This window comes from Marmota monax, unplaced genomic scaffold (assembly GCF_021218885.2).
Source record: "Marmota monax isolate L192 unplaced genomic scaffold, Marmota_monax_Labrador192_F-V1.1 WCK01_AAM20220418_F8-fsc00033, whole genome shotgun sequence".
NCBI classification, from domain to species: Eukaryota; Metazoa; Chordata; class Mammalia; order Rodentia; family Sciuridae; genus Marmota; species Marmota monax.
In genome coordinates, this window is record NW_026694282.1 from 13,894,603 (window position 1) to 13,918,047 (window position 23,445).

General features: G+C 35.8%; 1 protein-coding gene across 2 annotated transcripts in view; it reads right to left on the reverse strand.

The window, feature by feature from the left end:
* Positions 1 to 23,445, reverse strand: part of Lingo2 (leucine rich repeat and Ig domain containing 2) — a 1,180,912-nt gene that overhangs the window by 497,599 nt on the left and 659,868 nt on the right. For both annotated transcript variants that reach the window (XM_058586401.1, XM_058586402.1), the window contains exon 4: positions 8,356 to 8,441. The gene's annotated coding sequence lies outside the window, so the exon portion shown is untranslated. The remainder of the gene's footprint in view (positions 1 to 8,355; positions 8,442 to 23,445) is intronic.

Here is a 23,445-nt window from a genome sequence, read left to right on the forward strand (position 1 = left end):
AAACAACTCTGCTGATAAGACAGAGGTAAAAGAGGTGAGTGTGCTCTATCAAGAAACAAAACTTTAATGTGGTTGACTTTAAACCCCAGCTCTTTGCCCCTCAAATCATATATGAGAGTAACAAACAGTGAGGTAGAAACAATGTTGACACCCTGAATTTACTGATTCTTCCTTCCCTAGTATGGCCTTAAAACATTTTTTAGGTCATTGTATTTCTATCAATACTAAAATCATGTGTCGAATAATATATAAAACATGTGATATCATGGTATATTAAAGTGAATTTGAATCAAAATTTTTAAAAATCCTTGGGAATGTGGAAGACTAGGAAACTCAAAGCTCCTTCTCCTACCCACCCCCAGAAAAACAAACAAAATCCCCATAGCCTGATTAAAATAATATTATTTGTGATGGTCAAAGATTTATCATAACCAAGATAATGCCCAATCAAGAAATAGTCACATTCAAAATGATGAAAAATTCTGTGGTATTCTTTTGTCCTTTGCCATGTACCTCACCCTGTGCAGTTCTTCACAGTAGGAAATAAGGGGCCCAATTCTCTGTTCCTTTCTTTCACCAGAAAAAAAAAAATAGAGCAGAACGTGTCTGTTTTAATCTGTTTGTGCATATACAAGGGACTACTTCTGTTTTACCTGACTTGGAGTTTAGAGAGGAATAGTGGCATAATTTGTCTCTTAATAGAGAAATCATAACCAGTGGCTGCCCTGTGAAAACTGTGTGGAGAGGAAGCTACAGATATGTAGTAAGAGACTATTAGCAGATGAATGCACAGAACATCAAAAGCAGAAAAGAGAATTCAAAATGTCATTTTTGAAAAATTAAGACATTTGAAGCCGGGCATATACCTGAAATCCCAGCAACTCGGGAGGCTGAGGCAGGAGAATCTCGAGTTCAAAGACAGTCTCAGCAACTTAGCCAGGCCAAGGCAATTCAGCGAGTCTCTGCCTCTAAATAAAATATTTAAAAAGGGTTGGGGATGTGGCTTAGTGGGTATGTGCCCCTGGGTTAAATCTTTGGTACCAAAAAATAAAAAAATAAAGAGTCCTTTGAAAGTAACCATGAGTTGGTGTAACAGGAAGAATCTCCAGGCTCTTGTTCTCCCACAGAGGCAATAAATAAACATCTATAGATTGATTAATATATGTGTGAGTCCTAGAGATTAGTCAAAATCTACAGTGTATATGGGCAATGGGAAACACACGTACATTCTCAGAAAACACATATATTTGGAAAGAACAGGAGATTCCGTGCCAGGTGGATTAGTAACAGATTCCTCTACACATGGCCAGGCTGCAAACACTGGTGAAAATAGCTTTTTTAAAAAAAAAAAATAAAATAAAGGTTTAGCAAAAAATTCACAAGGCATTCAAAGAGATAGGGAAATGTCATCCTTCAAAAGAAATGAAATAAAATTCCAGAAATTTCCCCCAAGAAACCACATCAGCCACAGAAAAACAACCATTTTAAGTATACTTAATATGCTCTAGAAGAATATGGAGGAGATTCCAAATCAGGAAAATGATATATAAACAGAAAAATATTTTATAAGAAATCACTTTTAAAAGTACTTAAATTTGGGGACTAAAAAATACAATATCTGAATTGAAGATGCACTAGGGGTGTTGAACTGCAGCTGATCACAGGCAGAAAAAAGAATCAAGGAACCTGAGGATGAGTCATTTGATATTATCTAATCTAGTCTGAGAAGAAAGGAAGGAAGGAAGGAAGGAAGGAAGGAAGGAAGGAAGGAGGGAAGGAGAAGGAAAGAAAGGGGGAAGAAAAGGTGAAAAGGGGGCAAAGCAGAACCTAAGGGATACTAATAGGCAGACTAATATATGTATTTTAGGATCTGAGAGAGAAAGAAAGAAAAATGGGCAGAGACATTATCTGATAAAACAACGGATGGAATTCAGGGATCTACAAACCCAAGAAGCTCCACAAAGTTCACATAGAATAAACAAAGATACCCACACTGAGACACACTATTATGGAACGACTTAAAGACAAAGTAGGGAATCTTGAAAGTTGAGATAAACTGTCCATCATGTCTAAGGGAACACTAAGGAGACTGTTAGCAGATTTCTTAGCAGAAACATTTTAGGCCAAAAGGAATTAGGATGATATATTGAACACACTAGAAGAGAAAAAAAAATTAAAAAAAAACAAACCCTGTTCATCTGAAGTTCTGTATTTGGCATAATTCTCCAAAAATTAGGGAGAAATTAAAACATTTCCACACAAAACTGAGACAGCTTATTACCACAAGATCTACTTGGCAACAAATATTAAAGGAAGTCTTTCAATTTGAAGTAAATATGCTAGACAATACCTCAAAGTCATGTGAAAATACAATGTTCTCCAGTAAAAGTAAATGCATAGAAAATGGAAATAACTGTATTATTGTAATTTTGGTTTATATTTCACTTTTTATTTCTATAGTACTTAAAATACATACATTACATATATTTACATATAATATACACATATAAATATGTTTAATATCAGTATCATAAAAGAGGCTGAGCTGTAAAAGAGTAGAATTTTTTTTATAATTGAAGTTAAAATAGTATATGGAAAATTTCTGGAAATGGATGATGGTGATTATTGCCCCACAATAAGAATGTATTTAATCCTATAGAACTGCCCACTTAAAAACAGTTAAAGTCACAAAGGTAATGTTGTATGTAGGTTCCTACAATAAAAGAAAGAGAAATTTGTGGTTATATTTAGCTGATATTATAGCTTATTAAAAAAAAAACTGCCACATGACAATATAGAATCTAAACTATAGTCACCCAAACTATCTTAACAACATATTAGCTAAGCTCTCACACTCTTTGGAAATGAATAGTAGTGGAAGCCAATGAACCATCACATAGCCCACCAGGGGAAATGCCTAGGAGAGTGATGGAGTTGTCACACTTGCTGCAGGAGTAAGAGTACTAGGCCCTCTGTCAAAATCATGCTGCCTTCCTGGATCCTTTTCATGCCTGTTGCCCATGTATCATTCTAGTTTCAATTGGCTGAACAAATAATTAGTTTTCTCAGCACAGAAATGGGATGCACGATCACTATCCTGCAACAAACTCCAGTCATCACTGCTGAGCTGTGATTGTACTGTCATAAGATTGGTTGGTGACCAGTAAAACAAGACAAGTATTGACAGATTGCAAGGCATTAATTAGTTAATAGAAAAGTAAAAGTGGAACAAAATAGATAAGATGAATTTTAAGTTGAATGGGATTGCCGGACTTTCATATCCTTATTGATATGATGTTTTTCTATAATTTTCATTTTCTTATTTAAAGGGAAATTTTAAGTCCTGTTAGAATGAGTATTCACTCAGCAGAGGTGAACAAAACTACTACCTTTCTTAATGTCTCCTCTAATTTTCCATATACTTTTAATTCGGAGGTGGCTAGGGAATTGTTGCTCTGTGGTAGTAAACATAATCATCTTTCATCACAAAAATTTTAATTGCAATCACAATGGTAAACTATAGCACATCCATCAGAACAACTAAAACAAAACAAAACAAAAAATCTTTGAAATGTCCAAGTTTTGGTAATGAAACAAAACTACCAGAACACTTACACTGTGTCAGCAGGAATGTAAATAGGTACCCATTGGGAAAGTAGCATTAGTACTAAAAATAAGCTTCTAAAGTCACATGAAAGAAATTATACAATGAAAATCTTTACATACACATCTCAAAATGCATGTATAAAATTGTAAGACCCTCAAACTAGTCATAATGAATCTAACATGTATGGATTTCATGTACATAAAATTGAGAACAGGAGGCCACACACAATACAATTACAAACTTTATTATTAAATTTATATGAAAAGCTCAAAAACAGGCTAAATAATCCATAGCATTAGAACTCATAGTATTAGAAAGGGTTACCTTATGAAGGATTGGGATTTGTGACTTGAAAAGAGTAAAGAATACCTTCAATGATGTTGGTTATGATCTGTTTTCAATCTGAATGGGATTTCACAGTTCATTGAGACTAAGAATTACTAGGGTATGCAGTCAGAATTTGAATACTCTTGTTATGTATATTTCAATAAAAAGTATTTACTTAAACTAATGTTGCATTATTACTTTACATGTCAGAAAACGAAAGAGGCCAAAAGAGAAAAACAGTAAAATCACTTATTTATCATGGGGTGCACAGGTCTTGACACATCCAGGTTCATACGTGAACAATTAGTTCTGATAGTGTTCTTAGGTTAAAAAAAATAATCAAAACCAACTAACGTATGCAAGAAAGCCTGAAAACACAAATAAGTATACAAGCATGAGTAATTCCAGTAATTAAAAAAAAGCCTACTATATCCAAAATAATCTTTGTCTAGGTTTAACATCAGGTTGTGCTAAATTTTAAAGAAAGGTATTTCCTATGCCATACCAAAAAAAAAAAAAAAAATCTCAGACCACAGCAAACAATTTTCAAAAAAGTTAAAAATATTTTCCATTTATTTCTTGAGTGAGATTTCCCCCTCCATGTGGTATTTGAATATTGCTCTTTCTAATATTCATTTTGTTATATTTCTAAGTCACAGTGACCCACGCATTTGCTTTTTGTCTTCCATGCTGGCCATTTCCTCTCTCATTGTTTTCATCACCAGTCTTTGCCCTGTGTGGGTGTGAAGAAGCTGAGTGTTTCCTCAGTTTTCTTTCTACAAGTATGATTCTGTTATTCATTGTCCCCCAAAGAAGATTGAATTATTTCCTTGCACTTTTCATTTCCTTTCACTTCTTTGTATTTCAACTTACTCTAGGTCTAGGCTTTAATTTCTGAGTCATTCACAATATATGTAAAAATGGCAAATTTTTTTTCTAATATTTTCTCTGACTTTTGTATTAACTCATAGTTCTTTATATGTTCATGTTAGTCAGCTTTTCTGTTGCTATGACTGAAATGCATGAGAAAAAAAGTAACTTAAAATAATAAAGATTCATTTTAGCTCACAGTTGTAGAGATTTCAGTCTATGGTTGGCTAGCTGACTCCATTGCTTTGGGCCTGAGATGAGACAGAATATCATGGCAGAAGTGCTGGGTAGAAGAATGGTACTTGGTTTATGGCATCCAGGACACAGAGACAAAAGCTCTGGGGGAGAAGATATATTCCTCTAGGGCATGCCTCCAGTAACTCACTTGCTCTTAGTAGGCCTTGCCACCTACAGTTTCATCACATTAGGAATCTATCAATGGATTCATCCACACTAAAGTTACAACCATATGCTTCAATCACTTCCCAAGACCTCAAACCCCACCTCTGAACATTGCAGCATTAGGACCAATCCTCTAGAAGATGAGCCTTTGGGGGACATTCAAGATACAAATCATATAAATTCTTTTCCTTTGCTTTCATTTCTCATGTCAAGTAATCATTATCCAGATCTAGGTCAGAATTGCTGATCTTGTTACTATTGTTCTTTACTAATATGAGACTGAGATAAAATCTATCCAGGTGTGGAGTTTTCCAATAGACAATTGATAAGATTGACCCTCAGCCTTTCATTTTACTGCTAATTTTATTTTTAGCAGAAAGTTTTTAAGTTTTATAGTTGAAGAGTAGATAGTTACAAACAACATCAGACCCAAATTCCAATAAGTTACAGGGATTCAAATAAAGCAACTCTGCTAAAATATTGTTGGACCATCTTTCCCTGCTGTGTGATCATCTTACCTTAATCTGAACCAATATTTTACACACACACACACACACACACAGTGTACACATGCAACTAGTGTCTCTACTCCCAGCATTGCATAATGCACAATACATATTTGGACTATATTTCCTTGGATACAACACATCAATAATACATTCTTTCTTCCTTTCTTCCCGTTTCATAGGCAACAGGAGAAATAGTCATGAATAGATATAATGTAAAGTCATTGATTGAAGAGAGGTGCCCAGGTATTATTAGTTAACTTTCTGACCAATGTCAAATATTGGATGTCTGAGTTGGGACAGAAAGTAACATGCACATAATCTATGTTATTGATGGCTGTGGGTTTGCTCTACTTTATTTGGTGAATTTCGATTTAGCAATGTAAAGACTTCTCAAAACCTAACATGTTGACTGAAATTCTCATTTGTGAATGTTGTTATAAATATCATTCTTCTCAATAGCCTTGTAGTCTTTGTGTGTGTGTACATATGTGCACGTGTTTGTGCGTGAGCATGGTGCTGGGGATCAAACCCACAGGGCCTTGCACATGCTAAAGCACATGGTACACACACACTTTATCACTGAACTACTGAGCTGCATTTCTGGTACACATACAGCCATACTAAGTTGTATCCACATTGTTATGTTGGTGGGACTTAAAAAATAAAGCCTTATTTCTGACATATTAAGCTATTATAAAACCATTCTATCTGCATAATTTAGAGAAAACTTCAATCTTCCTCTAATATTTACCCACAACCAAAAGCTATTCCTGAACATCTGTGCAATAACACTTTGACACAGATGGTAAAATAGTTATTAATAAAAGAGCACATGTAAATATTTGGATCCATTTTAGTAGAACTGAGAAAGCCACAAAATCCTCTTACTAAGTAAATTCTTGCTGCTGACTCAATATGCATTTAACTTTGTACCAAAATTGCTGTGATTTTTCTGGATGTTTTTGAAATGAACAGTAACATTTATTTTTAATTCCCTTCCTTCAGTGTAGTATGGATATGTCACTCATTTTCTTTCTTTCTTTTTAAATTTTCTTTTTCACAGCTGACCATAATCCCAATATTTTTTTCTTAATCTTATACACAGGGCTATACACTTCTTGGGAACTGACAAGGCCCCTTCTTCTGAATAGACCTTAACTTCTCCTTTCAAAGAATAAATAAGATGAAAAGAAAAAAGAAATAAAAAGCATCTTGAGAAAGTCTTTCAACAATATATAGTAAATATTTTAGAAGTCTTGATATCTTATAAACAAAATGAAAAGAAATCATTCCTGTAAATTTCCAACTGTTTTTCTGCTTTTTCATGTCAATTGTTTCATGTAACTCTTCTAAGATGTTGTATCATTGTCACTTTTCTTACACTGGATTCACTTTAAAAATTTGGAATTCAGTCTTCTTTCCCCTTATATCACACATGAGGATTCCTGCTCTGTGTTGCTATCTGGGGTAATAGGAGAGACCTGGACTACAAGGTGGAAGGCCTAGGACTTCCTGTTAGATTTGCCTCATGTTAGCTACATGGTTTGATCTCTTTGCTAGTGTCAGTCTGCAATCACCAATCTGCACCATAAGGAATAGGGAATTGGAGAGAAAGCATTAGACACTTTTATAGAAATGTAGTATACTCTTTTATGTATTGCAGAATAATGATAAATAGAAATAAAAGTGTGGATTTTTGTGTATTCTGTCTTCTTCTTTATCACTTTATTTCTTTCAATTGCTTTCTAGTAATTTTACAAACACATTCAATCTGCAGTGCATAAAAAATACACTAACCCTTAGCCACTGAAAAGTCTGAGAAGCGCTGAACTCTAAAGAATGCAGTGAGCCAGTTAACCTCTCAGAAACTCAATTTCTCTATCTGTAAAGATAGAAATAATGATCCCCACCTATCGGCTTGACAGAGTGTGTAAAGCACAATTACAGATTCACAACTCTAAATTATAAGGCCTCATATAAATATTCAATATAACAATATAATATAAAAAACAATCATTTGGGAAGAAGCATGGCATCTCAGTTAAAAGAAGTGAGGTATATAGTAGATACTTCATTAATATTTCCTGACTTTATAAGTAAATATAAGAACAGAAACTCTGCCATCAAAGAGAATGGCTCTCTAAAAGCCATCTCAGGGAGCAGTGTGCAGTTAAAGGCAAGTCACACAACCTGCTGACAGCACAGTTTCTTCCTGTTAATAAGTGCATAATTATAGCTGCCAACTTACAGTTTTGTAGTGAGGATTAAACAAATGTTGAAGTATTTAGCATGCATTACTTGGCCTGTGAAAAGTATTTAGCAAGAATGAATATTCTCACCTTTTTTCTCTATGCGAAGAACCACTGTAGTCTTTGTATATAAATTCTTAGTTAATTCTTAGAAAAAAATCTAACAAGATAACTATTGTAATGTTCATTTTTAAAATAAGGAAAATAAAACTAAGAGAATGTGAACAACTTCTATAAACTTCCACGACTTCTTCCAATCCATGTCTGTCTATAAAAATTTCCCAGAGGAATATTAGAAACACTGTTTGAAAAATTTATAGAATATAAAATAAGTACATAAGAAACAGGATCAACAGATTTCATGACATGTAGGAGACACTATTCCACTTACCAGTTTGGATGACTGGGCACCTCATGCTGGTGGTGGCCCCTGGCAGGGTTCCTTTCTGAGCTTCTTCTCATAACCCTGCTAACAGGCTGGATAAAAAAAGAAAAAAGAAAGAAAAAAAGAAAAGAAAGAAAGGAAAAGTGATGCTTCAAGAAGGATCTCCATGTATTTATGACTACAACAATAAGGCATATTTACTTGGCACCTGTTACAGTTTTTAAATAGATTCTATGAAAATTAACCACTTCACATGTTTGGGCTTTTCCATTTTGAAGGTAAATGCCATGTTCCTCTTGGAAGTCCCAGGAAATGATGAAGTATCTATCACCCAGGCACTGAACTATTTTATTTTTTATTAAACACATGAATAAATGGCACTCATGTTCAAATCCATTCATATATTTGAAGGTTTATGTAGTTTATTTCCATAAGGCAAAATGGTATTTTTTTATTAAATAATGTAGCTGTTTATGGAGGAGAAAGCAGAACTGAAGAAAGGTCCTTCGATGTGTCAATAAACCTGCCATTTCACAGGTTATAATGGGATAGTGCAGTCAGCATGCCAGTCACAGATTATTTCTTGTGGTTTCCATATTTAATAATCATTGGACAAAACTGAAAAGAGTTCTGATCAATTTATACAGGAAATTTGAATGTAGTTAATTAAAAGCTAGAATTGGCTTCTGGATTAATTTTAAAGTTGAAGAAGGAAATGAGTTTTGTTTTTTTGAGTTGAAGTAAAACTTCTTAACTTTCCTTAACAATCTTTTCCTTCTTACCCTCTCTCCCATCTTCACCCAGGTCCCCTTCTGCAATCCACAAAAAGAGGGAAGGGTAAAGATGACAGAGAAAGATAAGTAGAAAGAAAACAATAGAAGCTATTTTCTTTCATTCAAAAGCAGTGTAATGAGGTGAGATGCTCTCTTACGATAATTAGAATGTCAATCACTTTCCTTTAACTGTCATATTTATGTACCAGATTTTCTAGTTAGCATTGCCACTTGTATGACCAATAATAATAGCAATAATTATTATTGCTTATAATGTCTCAGGAGCTGTTCTTAGCATTTTATAGATTGATTTAATTAAATATTCATAACCCTGTTCAGCAGGTATTATTACCATCCCAATATTTAAAGATGATAAAATGAGGTACAGTTTATTCAAAATCTACTGGTGATAAATTACAGAGTAGGATTTGAACCTATTCCAAAGTCCATCCTCTTCATCTCAAGAATATTCTACTCTCTCACACTTAGCCAAAGTGGAACTCTGGATTGTCCACATCTCCTTCTCAGATATTCCTACATTTCCTAGGAAATTAACACATATTCGATTGAGAAATGTGGGTGTCTTCCCTGAACCCTTCCTTTTCCATGTTGATTTTACATGCTAAATATAGCTTGACTCCACACTTGACTTCTCTCACTCTAATACCAGTAGACTCTACCATCATCTATCACCTAAATATAGCAATGCCTTCTACCTATTCTCACTCATTCCAGTCTTGATCCCTTCTACAACCCACTGCTCAAGGATTAGACTTCTTATAGCACAAATCATCATTTTACTTCCTTGATTAAAATTCTTCCACGGATTTCTTTTGCATTTGGAATAAAATCCAATCATCTTTTCCTGGTCTGCTAGTCTTGACCCCAACTGGTTGCAGCCTGTTTCTCAAACATTATTTGGTACAGCTTTCCATTTTCCTGCAAGCTCTCCCACATTAAGTCATGGCCTTCAACACCTAAGACCTTTGCTCTTTTGGAAATCAAGCCTGGAATGTTGTGTGCCTGGATTCCTTTAATCCTTCAGGTGTCAGTTCAAAAGTCAGTTTTCAAAGGTTTCTCCTGACACTCCAAGGTAGGCTTCCTCCCATTACGATCTATAATTGTAGTTTAAAATTATTTGTCATTTATTGTCTTGCAGAGTGTTTTTGTATGTAAAATATTTTTAATTTATATTTTTATTTTTCAAAAATGCCATTATGGCCAGGTTAACAATACACTATACGTAAGCAATTAGTAAATCTCATATACTTTTGTTCTTGTTTACTTTGTAATTTATTCATAATTCTGAAAGTAACTATTTTCCTTTCATTAAAAATAAATGTGTGCTTCTTGATGTCAAGGGTATAGCCTCTGATAAACTTAACAAGACATAACAAAATAAATGAATGAAATACTGGCTTTTTGTCACTAGCTAACAAGATTTTAAATAACACTTTTTACTATAATCATTTCCATGTTTCCAATATCTTTTACCTGATACATTTAACAACCACTTATTAAATCTTACAAAATATCATGCTAACTATGTGCATTTTTACATGTGTAATATTATCTCATTTAATTGATAAAATTAAAGTTAATAATATTAGTTATAATTTTAGGCCTTAATAGTACCACATTAGTGCTTTGTATATATTAATTGACTTAATCCTCATTTAAAAATAAACTATGAATATATTGAGTTTTTAGGTAGAGGGATTAATTCAAGTTCATATAGCTTATAAGTAGTATAATTCAGCTTCAAATTTAGATATGATTGGCCTTGTTTTATAATCAAAAGAAAATTAACTTTTTTAGAGAATCAAATATCTTCTCTGCTAAAATTAGCCATTTTAATAAAAACATGAATAAACTCTATATTGTATATTTTACTAAAGAAAAATGTATGTCCAAATAATACTTGTTTGCAAAATCAAAGGAACAATCATTATAAAATTCTACAGCATATTGGTTACAGTCCTTGCTTTTAAAATTCAGCAAAAAAAAATGTGGCATTTATACACAATGGAATATTACTCAGCACTAAAAAATAACTCAGCACTAAAAAATCATGGCATTTTCAGGGAAATGGATGGCATTAGAGCAGACTATGCTAAGTGAAGTTAGCCATCTCTAAAAAACAAATGCCAGAGATCCGGAGATCCGGGCTGACTGATCCGTGCAGCCCGCCCCGCGGCTACAGACGGCGGGGCACCACCGAGAAGGGACCAGCAAGCAGGGAGAAACGTTGCTGCGGATTCTGTGGAATCCTGCCGGCTGAGCCCCTACTAATCCCCGGGCTGAGTTCGGGATTTCAGACTGGGAAGGAAGCGGTACAGTTCTATCCCCCACAACAGAAACTCCACCAAGGAAACCAGCGGCCACCATCTTGGAGAGCTGAAGTAACCACCGCCACTCTCCGACAGATTGCAACAATAAAACAGGTGTGTGTTATTCAGCTCAGCTCCCATACAGCGGGGAATTCGCATAAAATCTCTCCTAGGCTGTCCGGGGGAGGGATTATCAGAGCAAGCCTGCATAAAGACTAGGGGAAAACTAGAGACACCTGACCTTCAACTCCCTCTCCCATCAGCAGCGAAAACGAAACCTGTCTAGCCAGCGCTGGGGGAGGGGCAAGCGGAAAAAATCAAAACAATAGGGTGCTGGGGTTCCCAATAGACACCCTCCACACCCAACAAATGGCAGGCCCACAGTACAGTTTGAACTGCCGAGAGGCATCACTCAGGGGAAATCTGGTCTAGCAGGAGAAACCAGGACTAGCAGGAGAAACCAGGGGACTAGAGGCCAGGCCCTTGCGACTGAGCGGCTGGAGACCGCACGCCCGCCAGTGACCGACCGCGCGACTGGGCGAATAGAGATCGCCCGCCCGCCGGTGACAGCCTGCCTGCTGCCCGTGCGACTGGGCAGCTGGAGTCCGCCCCCCTGCCGGCGACCTATCGCCCGCTGGCTACCCGCGCAACTGGGCGGCTGAAGACCATCCGCCCGCCGGCGACCGACCGCGCGACTGGGCGGCTAGAGATCGCCCGCCCGCCGGCGACAGCCCACACGCTGCCCGTGCGACTGGGTGTCTGGAGACCGTCCTCCTGCCAGCGACCAGGAGCTGAAACCAACCAGAGACAGTCCAGTCCCACTCCCCCCATTCAGACACCCCGGAAAGGAGCCTGGGGCCAGCCATATCAGAGAGGTGACATCACTGGAGCTCGGCCGTCGGAATTCCTTCCCAGTGGAATCCACTTTAGCAGGCATAGTATACCAACACAAAGGAGAGACAACAGAGATATACAAAACCAAAATAAATCTATAGAAGAGAGCAGAAACACAACAATCAAATAGAGCTGGAAAGTAACGTGAACATCATGAAAAAACAAGGGAAAAAAGGAGTACAAACAATGCAGGACAACTTAAATCTACAGGAGGACCTAGAAGCATCAGAAACATAGGGAAAGAACTCAAGGCATACCTAACTCAGATGGAAAGGAATATTAGAGAAGACATGAGACAGCAAGTCCAAGCAATAAAAGTATATTTTGAAAATGAATTAAACAAACAAATTCAAATGGCAAAGAACGAGCTTTACCAGGAGATAGAGATCTTAAAAAAATAATCAAACAGTAATCCTAGAAATGCAGGAAACTATAAACCAAATTAAAAACTCAAACGAGAATATTACAAATAGACTAGATCAAGTAGAAGTCAGAACATCAGATAATGAAGACAAAGTTTATCAACTTGAAAAGAATTTAGTCAACACAGAAAAGATGCTTAAATCCCATGAGCAATCTATTCAAGAGATATGGGATGTCATAAAAAAAACAAATTTGAGAGTCATCGGGATAGAAGAAGGCATAGAGATTCAAACCAAAGGAATGGACAACATATTAAATGAAATAATTCTAGAAAACTTCCCAGAGATGAAAGATGGAATGCACTGCCAAATCCTGGAAGCCTACAGGACCCCAAACATCCAAAACCATAATAGACCAACTCCAAGACATATAATTATGAAGATAGCCAACATACAGAACAAGGAGAGAATATTAAAAGCTACGAGAGAAAGGAGGCAGATTACATTCAGGGGTAAACCAATTAGGTTAACGACTGATTTTTCATCACAGACTTTGAAAGCGAGAAGATCCTGGAACAATGTATTTCAAACGCTGAAAAATAATGGATTCCAACCAAGAATACTGTATCCAGCAAAATTAAGCTTCAGATTTGACAATGAAATTAAAATATTTCACGATAAACAAAAGCTAAAAGAATTCGCAGCCAGAAAACGAGCACTGCAAATCATTTGGAGCAAAATACTACAAGAAGAGGAATTGAAAAATAGTGCCCCAAACTAACAGCGGGAGATATCTCAGTAAAGGGGGAGGAAAATAACCAAAAAGTAAAAACTAGCCAAACTAAAATAAATAAATAAATAAACATGACTGGAAGTACAAATCATATTTCAATTGTAACCTTAAATGTTAATGGCCTAAACTCACCAATCAAGAGACATAGGCTAGGAACCTGGATCAAAAAAACAAATCCAACAATATGCTGCCTTCAGGAGACTCATATGATAGGAAAAGACATACACAGGCTGAAGGTGAAAGGTTGGGAAAAATCATACCAATTACATGGCCCTCGGAAGCAAGCAGGAGTGGCCATACTCATATCAAATAAAATCAACTTCAAACCTAAGTTAATCAAAAGGGATAAAGAAGGACACTATATACTGTTAAAAGGAACCATCCACCAACAAGACATAACAATTATCAATTTATATGCACCAAACAATGGAGCTGCAACGTTCATAAAACAAACTCTCCTCAAGTTCAAGAGTCAAATAGACTACAACACAATAATTATGGGTGACTTCAACACACCGCTCTCGCCATTAGACAGATCCTCTAGACAAAAACTGAATAAAGAAACTATAGAACTCAACAGCACAATCAATAACCTAGACTTAACCGACATATATAGAATATATCAACCATCATCAAGTGGATACACGTTCTTCTCAGCAGCACATGGATCCTACTCAAAGATAGACCATATATTATGCCATAGGGCAACTCTTAGTAAATATAAAGGCGTGGAGATAATACCATGCACCATATCTGATCATAATGGAATGAAACTGGAAATCAATGATAAAAGAAGGAAGGAAAAATCCTACATCACATGGAAAATGAACAATATGCTACTGAATGATCAATGGGTTACAGAAGACATAAAGGAGGAGATAAAAAAATTCTTAGAGACAAATGACAATACAGACACAACATACCGGAATCTATGGGACACAATGAAAGCAGTTTTAAGAGGGAAATTCATTTCTTGGTATTCTTTCCTCAAAAAAAGAAAAAAACAACAAATAAATGAACTCACACTACACCTCAAAAACCTAGAAAAGGAAGAGCAAAACAACAGCAAATGTAGTAGAAGACAAGAAATAATTAAAATTAGAGCAGAAATCAACAAAATTGAAACAAAAAAAAACATTTAAAAATTGATAAAACTAAAAGTTGGTTCTTTGGAAAAATAAATAAGATCGACAGGCCCTTAGCCATGCTAACGAAGAGAAGAAGAGAGAGAACTCAAATTACTAACATACGGGATGAAAAAGGCAATATCACAACAGACACTACAGAAATACAGAAGATAATTAGAAAGTATTTTGAAACCCTATATTCCAATAAAATAGAAGATAGTGAAGATATCGATAAATTTCTTAAGTTATACGATCTGCCCAGATTGAGTCAGGAAGACACACACAATTTAAACAGACGAATAACAAAGGAAGAAATAGAAGAAGCCATCAAAAGACTACCAACCAAAAAAAGCCCTGGACCGGATGGGTATACAGCGGAGTTCTACAAAACCTTCAAAGAAGAATTAATACCAATACTTTTCAAGCTATTTCAAGAAATAGAAAAAGAAGGAGCTCTTCCAAATTCATTCTATGAGGCCAACATCACCCTGATCCCGAAACCAGACAAAGACACTTCAAAGAAAGAAAACTACAGACCAATGTCTCTAATGAACTTGGATGCAAAAATTCTCAATAAAATCCTGGCGAATCGAATACAAAAGCATATCAAAAAAATTGTGACCATGATCAAGTAGGATTCATCCCTGGGATGCAAGGCTGGTTCAATATATGGAAATCAATAAATGCTATTCACCACATCAATAGACTTAAAGACAAGAACCATATGATCATCTCGATAGATGCAGAAAAAGCATTCGACAAAGTACAGCATGCCTTTATGTTCAAAACACTAGAAAAATTAGGGATAACAGGAAGTTACCTCAACATTGTAAAAGTTATATATGCTAAACCTCAGGCTAGCATCATCCTAAATGGAGAAAAACTGAAGGCATTCCCTCTAAAATCTGGAACAAGACAGGGAAGCCCTCTATCACCACTTCTATTCAATTTATTTCTTGAAATACTAGCCAGAGCAATTAGACAGACAAAAGAAATTAAAGGCATAAAAATAGGAAAAGAAGAGCTTAAATTATCGCTATTTTCGGATGACGTGATAATATATTTAACAGACCCAAAAGGGTCTACAAAGAAACTGCTAGAGTTAATAAATGAATTCAGCAAAGTGGCAGGATATAAAATCAACACGCATAAATCAAAGGCATTCCTGTATATCAGCAACAAAACTTATGAAATGGAAATGAGGAAAACCACTCCATTCACAATATCCTCAAAGAAAATAAGATACTTGGGAATCAACCTAACAAAAGAGGTGAAAGATTTATATAATGAAAACTACAGAACCCTAAAGAGAGAGATAGAAGAAGATCTTAGAAGATGGAAAAATATACCCTGTTCATGGATAGGCAGAACTAACATCATCAAAATGGTGATATTACCCAAAGTTCTCTACAGGTTTAGTGTGATGCCAATCAAAATCCCAACGACATTTCTTGTAGAAATAGATAAAGCAATCATGAAATTCATATGGAAAAACAAAAGACCCAGAATAGCAAAAGCAATTCTAAGCAGGAAGTGTGAATCTGGAGGTATAGCGATACCAGAGTTCAAACTGTACTACAAAGCAATAGTAACAAAAACAGCGTGGTACTGGTACCAAAACAGACAGGTGGACCAATGGTACAGAATAGAGGACACAGAAACCAATCCACAAAATTACAACTTTCTTATATTTGATAAAGGGGCCAAAAACATGCAATGGAGGAAGGATAACATCTTCAACAAATGGTGCTGGGAAAATTGGAAATCCATATGCAACAAAATGAAACTGAATCCCTTTCTCTCACCATGCACAAAAGTTAACTCAAAATGGATCAAGGAGCTAGATATCAAATCAGAGACACTGCGTCTGATAGAAGAAAAAGTTGGCTATGATCTACATACTGTGGGTTCGGGCTCCAAATTCCCTAATAGGACACCCATAGCCCAAGAGTTAATAACAAGAATAAACAAACGGGACTTACTTAAACTAAAAAGTTTTTTTCAGCAAGAGAAACAATAAGAGAGGTAAATAGAGAGCCTACATCCTGGGAACAAATTTTTACCCCTCACACTTCAGATAGAGCCCTAATTTCCAGAATATACAAAGAACTCAAAAAATTAGACAATAAGATAACAAATAACCCAATCAACAAATGGGCCAAGGACCTGAACAGACACTTCACAGAGGAGGACATACAATCAATCAACAAGTACATGAAAAAATGCTCACCATCTCTAGCAGTCAGAGAAATGCAAATCAAAACCACCCTAAGATACCATCTCACTCCAGTAAGATTGGTAGCCATTATGAAGTCAAACAATAATAAGTGTTGGCGAGGATGTGGGGAAAAGGGTACACTTGTACACTGCTGGTGGGTCTGCAAATTGGTGCGGTCAATTTGGAAAGCAGTATGGAGATTCCTGGGAAAGCTGGGAATGGATCCACCATTTGACCCAGCTATCACCCTTCTCGGACTATTCCCTGAGGATCTTAAAAGAGCGTACTATAGGGATACTGCCACATCATTGATCATAGCGGCACAATTCACAATAGCTAGCCTGTGGAACCAACCTAGATGCCCTTCAATATATGAATGGATAAAAAAATGTGGCATCTATACACAATGGAGTATTACGCAGCACTAAAAAATGACAAAATCATAGAATTTGCAGGGAAATGGATGGTATTAGAGCAGATTATGCTAAGTGAAGCTAGCCAATCCTTAAAAAACAAATGCCAAATGTCTTCTTTGATATAAAGAGAGCAGCTAAGAACAGAACAGGGAGGAAGAACATGAGGAAAAGATTAACATTAAACCAAGATGAGTGGGGGGAGAGAAAGGGAGAGATAAGGGAAAGCATATGGAAATGGTAGGAGACCCTCAATGTTACACAAAATTACATATAAGATGGTGTGAGAGGGAAGAAAAAAAAGAGAGAGAGAAATATGTCACAATAGATTGGGTAGAGAGAGGTGATGGGAGGTGATGGGAGGGGAGAGGAGGGGGGATAGTAAAGGCAGCAGAATACAACTGACACTAGGATGGCTGTATGTATAAACGTGGCTGTATAACCAATGTGATCCTGCAATCTGTACACGTGGCAAAATAAGAATTCATACCCCATTTGAATCAAATATATGATATGTCAAGATCATTGTATTGTATTGAGCAACTAATAAAAAAATAAATAAAATAAAATTCTGCAAAAGATAATTTCTTTTGTTGCTAAATGTTACTTGGAGTAATTGAGGAAGATCCTCGTGAGGGCAAGTGTTTTATTAACTAGATATTAAAATACATATTTAGGAATGCTAGACACTGTCTGGAAATATGGCTCAGTTGTAGATCACTTGCCTATGTGTACAATCCTAGCACCACAAATAATAATAATAATAATAATAATAATAATAATAATAATAATAATAATAAATGACAGGTAGACCCACGTAAACAAGATATGCTTATTTCTCATGAGTTTCCAAATATCATTATATTTCAATAGCTTTTTCTCCAAATTTCAGTAAAAAAAGATTCAGTAATTACCATTTCTTCCACTATGAGTGCCATTATTGAAGCACATCTTAAATGTTGGCACAATGTGATTCATACACATACACACATAAAAAATGTATTTATGGAAAATTTGAATAGTATCACTACCCAAGCAGAATTCAATCATCATAATAAATTATTATTATCTACTTTGATAGATTATAATGTCATAATTTTCTGGGAGGTTAATTTGCATTTCCAAAGAGTTGCTACGATAATCATTGTGGGTGGAAAAATGGTTTCTCTTAGATTCAATACCTAATCAAGAACTTTTTAACAACAAGGGAAAATACAATCTCTGCCTAGGTTAGTATCACACCTTTCTGAAAGAAGTTTCATAAGAGCTGGCCAGTGTTGCTTTTCTTCATTATTTCTGGCAGCCACCTTATCATTTTCTTTGTCTGCATAAGTCAGATATTATCTTTGACCATTTTGTGAAAGGAAATACATAAGTGATTCCATAACATAAAGCCTCTTGACTTTGGCTTTGCTTTAAAATCAGTTATTCAGAGAAGTTTATTCTTTTCATGAGTCGTTGGGAAAATGTTCAGAGAAATTATGGTATAAGATACAAATGTGGGAGTAAAAACAATAGTTAAAGTAAATTTCAGATAACAGCAAAGAGAAAATCTATTATATAGAGAAGTGTGGGAGTGGGAAAACGTTTTAAAATTAAGGAGGAAACTATCTATTGCTGGGAGGAAGAATACAAAAATTTTAATACTCCTGAGTGAATGTTCTCCTGGAATAATCGACTACTTCCTGACTGGGCTTCTTAGATTTTAGTATCTTTCCTATTCAGTTTCCCCTAAACCATTTTCATGTATCATATCCAAATTCTCTTACTGCATATTTATTTATTTTAGTATCCAAACTCCTATCTATTTTCAGGCTTGATGAGTTTCTATAATTTACAGTTTTGAAGGGAGTTGATAGACTTTCCTCAAGAAACAAAGGAACAAACATAAGCTCTTCTACTTCTCTATTTCTGATCCCAGGAAATTCTTGTCTTATCTTTATTACTGTAACTGTTTTTTAACCAAACCATGGGCCTAAAACACATTCCTGCCTCTTTTTTTTTTTCCTTGTGGTACTGGGATCAATCCAGGGCCTTCAGCATCCCAGGCAAGTGTGTCTACCACTGAGCTACATCCTCAGTGGTTGCCTCCTTTTCATATACGAGGAGATTTTTTTAAGTTGTTGTTTTGTTTTTTCCAAAGTTCCTTCTTAAAGTCTTTAAATCTAAGAATCTTGTCAACCGATTATCAAAACATTCCTAAGGCACTCCATTCCCTATAGAATACAAGAAGTAGGAAATTGAGTCCCATTTCGAACTAGAACTGGTCTCAACATCTTTAACTGTCTTCGATCTACCTTTTCAGACTCATTTCATATATCTTTTGTTAGAATTACAATTGCTTCTCCTTATACCTATTATCATCATTTGTCCAGATCTCCACAACCAAAAGAAAATCTTGCTGATATTCCTAGCTCCAAAGCAAAGAATTGTCTGGTGATGAAGTGCTTTTTTGTGTACTGCAGGCATTTTGGAAATAGCTCTCGGATCAAACTAAATGAGTTCCAGTATAAATAAAGAACCTGAGACAGTGCAGACGACATTCAGGAAGATATTGGTGTGACAGCTAGAAAGATGTGGTGTGACCCTCAGCAATTGATGTTTTGTACTGAGTGCAGGGTCTAATAAAATGAGTTCTATCATGGAACTTGTGTGCTCAATGAAATCTGTATTGAACCAAATATGAGCTTTGACTGCTGCTTTAGTGAAAGAAAAAAAAAAAAGAAAAAACTATAACTGGATTCATAACTCGAGTCAGAATATTACCTCAAAATAACTGCTCAAATGTCCTTTCTATTCTAATCAAAGTGAGAAGTGAAAAAATATTTATATTATATATGTTGCTTTTCTGTGACATTATTTCAAAGATACTGGAACATAACTTTATTTATTCTAAACCTCTAGCACATTTTACAGTTTGAGTCATTTTCTAACACTTTCAAAGCTGTAGCACATTAAATTATACTTGTTCCATATAAGCTTCTCCAAACATCCATTGTTAACCCCCCAAAATTGGGGAACAAAGGGGTTATTTTAAATACATTCTACTTCTTTCACATAGATCCATACAGACAGCTTCCTCAAAAATGCTTTTTCTTGCTTTAGGAAAAGCTTTAGAATCCAGAAAGTTAGATAGAGAGGACGAAAAACCCATATCAAGATATAAGCTAAGTTCTGTCTTACAGCCTGGGCATTCAGTCAGAGATTTTAGTGTCATAGTGGCTTCTAATATCTTAGCACTTCCTAAAACACTCTTCACCCAGTGAGGTGAGTGAGCATTGCTCTGTGAAGGTTGATTGCCATGCATCTAGGTAGAGCTGAGTGATACTGATGATCACACAATCTTCAAGTCCTCGGGGACTCAGGTAGTTCAATCCATCTCCCTCTCACTGAGGATACTGTGCTTGTTGACAAAATACAGTGCATCTCTCTTGACACCAACAAGAAAGCTGAAACAGCAGCTCCATTATGTGCATATAGTCAGCCTCCTGGTACCCATAACACTATGATCCAACTTTTGCTCTCTACAACTACTCAGAATACATAGAATCCCAGTTTCACATGATGGCTCCTTGAATAATTGAAGTAAGTTATCATTGTCTTGCAAGGATATGCAGCATCTTTCAGATTCAACCTTAGCACTTTCTTGAACAACAACAACAACAACAACAAAAATGACAGCTACATTTCATACATGAGATGTTTGCAGACACTTCACTATTTTGGTTCTCTTCTTTTAGATGTGCTTCAATTTGTCAATGTCTCCTTTGAAAATATATTGAACACCCTATGATATTTCTGAAACTTCTAGCAGAAAAGAAACACCCTGATAAGAAGAGCAAATTTCTTTGATTTATGAAGAGTAGTGAGGCCTGAACTTAAATAGTATTTCCATTTTCCAAAAGTGGCCAGAGAAAGAACAAACCACCATTGTATTAATGAGCTATAATCCTATTTTTACCTGGTGGTGCTACTAAGTAGCATCAGAGTGAACACTGTCTACAGTTGTCTGCAAGTCCTAGGCAACATTTAAACGAGTTGTCTACATTATCTGTTAAATCTCTGAAATGCTGAACTTTCTGAGAGGGGTGAAGAGTGTATCTTTTGGAGAAATGACAGCTGGGTCATGAGTCTTCCCCTCAAACTTGACAGGTCAGTAACACATGTTGTCCTCAGTTTCTTCATTATAAATATAAGTGTTGCCTAGGTGATCTATATGAACCCTTGTAAATTTTAGTATTTCCTGATAAGGTGCTATACTTTTGATCTGAGATGTACCACAAAGGCCTTTGTGTTAATGACATGGCCCCACCCGTGGCACTATTTGGAGGTGATGGAGTCTTCAAGAATGACACCTAGTTGGAGTAAGTTAGGTCACTGAAGGTACACCCTAATGGGGGTATTAGAATTCCTCTATCCCTCCTCCCTCTCTTGTCTTCTTGGCTGCCATGAGGTAAACAGGCTCTCTCTGTCATTTGTCCTGCTATGATGTACTTTGTACAAACACAAAGGGACAGGGTCAAGCATCCATGGACTGACATCTCTGAAACCATCAGCCAAGACAAATCTTTCCTTATTTAAAGCTGGTTATCTGTTATTCTGACATAGTAATAGAAAGCTGTTTAACACATAAGAAAGATCAAAATTTCAAAACTTATTATTTGTCAGGAATAGTCCTGAAGTCTTATCTTTGATTATAATTTAGCCCATATTTAAGTAGTAAAATCTAAGAAAAGGGCTTTACCAGTCCTGGTTCATTGATGGGTTCACTTAGTAATTTATTTTTTAATATACTATAATCATAGCACAGTGGTTGGCAACATGGAAAATATAAAGGAAAATCATCACAGTTCATTCCCATGAAGAACTTGAAGGCTACTTAGATAGATAAGACACTACAATTCATAGCACTGCAAAGATGAGAGTAAAATAAATGGTGATGGCAATAAACTCTAATGGAATTCATAAGAGAAAAAGATCATTATGACCTGAAGAGATAGAAAACACTTCAAGAAGGAGACAGAAGGATACAGGGGTGGTTGATGAGGTAAAATTTTGATAGCTGAGAGAGGTGAGTATTTGCATACTGATCAGAATGATCAAGCTTTTAGATAAAAAGTCCTATAATGCTCTAGAAATTGTGCAGCAGATACATGCAACAGCCTTGAAACATGTAATTGCTAGAAAAGGATCCAAAGGTAAACATGTGGTTTCATAAGTTCAGTGTACACACAATGTTCTGCCCTGCTAAGTTGGCATGACATATCAATCATTCACAAGGTTTTATAACCCCTGTGGGACCTGTGTAGTCCTGCAGCTATCAGGAGTCTTGAGAACAGGAAGGCATTTGACACCCACTTTGGGAGTTGGTAATATATTCAGGAGACACAGTTTGTTTTTTTTTTTTTAATCTTTTCAACTGGCTTTGGAGGAGGTGATTCTAAGAGTTCTGTTATTGCCAAGTCACTGTTCTTGGATCCCCACCAATTAGCATGGCAGAGGTTTAGTGACTTTAATTATGGGGCCAAGTGAAGCAGCTCTGAATAAAGTAATTTTTGTGATAGGAGCAAAGGCCTAATCTTTCTGAATTCACTCCTATTTGTCTGTAAAGAACTCAATTTAATATACATGAAAAGAACTGAGGACATCCTTCCAAAGCCCAATTAAGAATCCAGCAGATGTGAACTACTGAATCTTGTTGATAACTTCTTTTAATAATTTCCCTAAAAGTAAAAAAAAAAACAGCTATTATTTGGCCTATTTTTCTGAAGCCAATAAATATAGTGGTGACAATTCTAGGGTTTTGTGTGCCAATTTTTATATGAAAGTGAAATAAATATAGACCATTATGTTTGGTGATTTGTGGTTCACAAATGACTGCTGGAAAATAATAAGTGCCTGGTAAATATTTACTGAATAATTGAGGTTGAATAAAAAACTAGGATTGTTTTTCTCACTTAAAGCAAAGATGATTTATTACAATCAGTAAATTTCTTTTCTCTCTGCAAAATAAATTACACATACTTACATAGGATGATGGGCATGTACATTGTTTCCTGTTTTCAGATTTCCTTCTCAAAGTGTGTTCCCTCAGCACAGCAGACTCTCCTCCTTTTATATTGAACACCATTCTGATTTTATTAGGCCTCCAACTAGTCTCTTAATGTCACAAAAACAGATTAATTC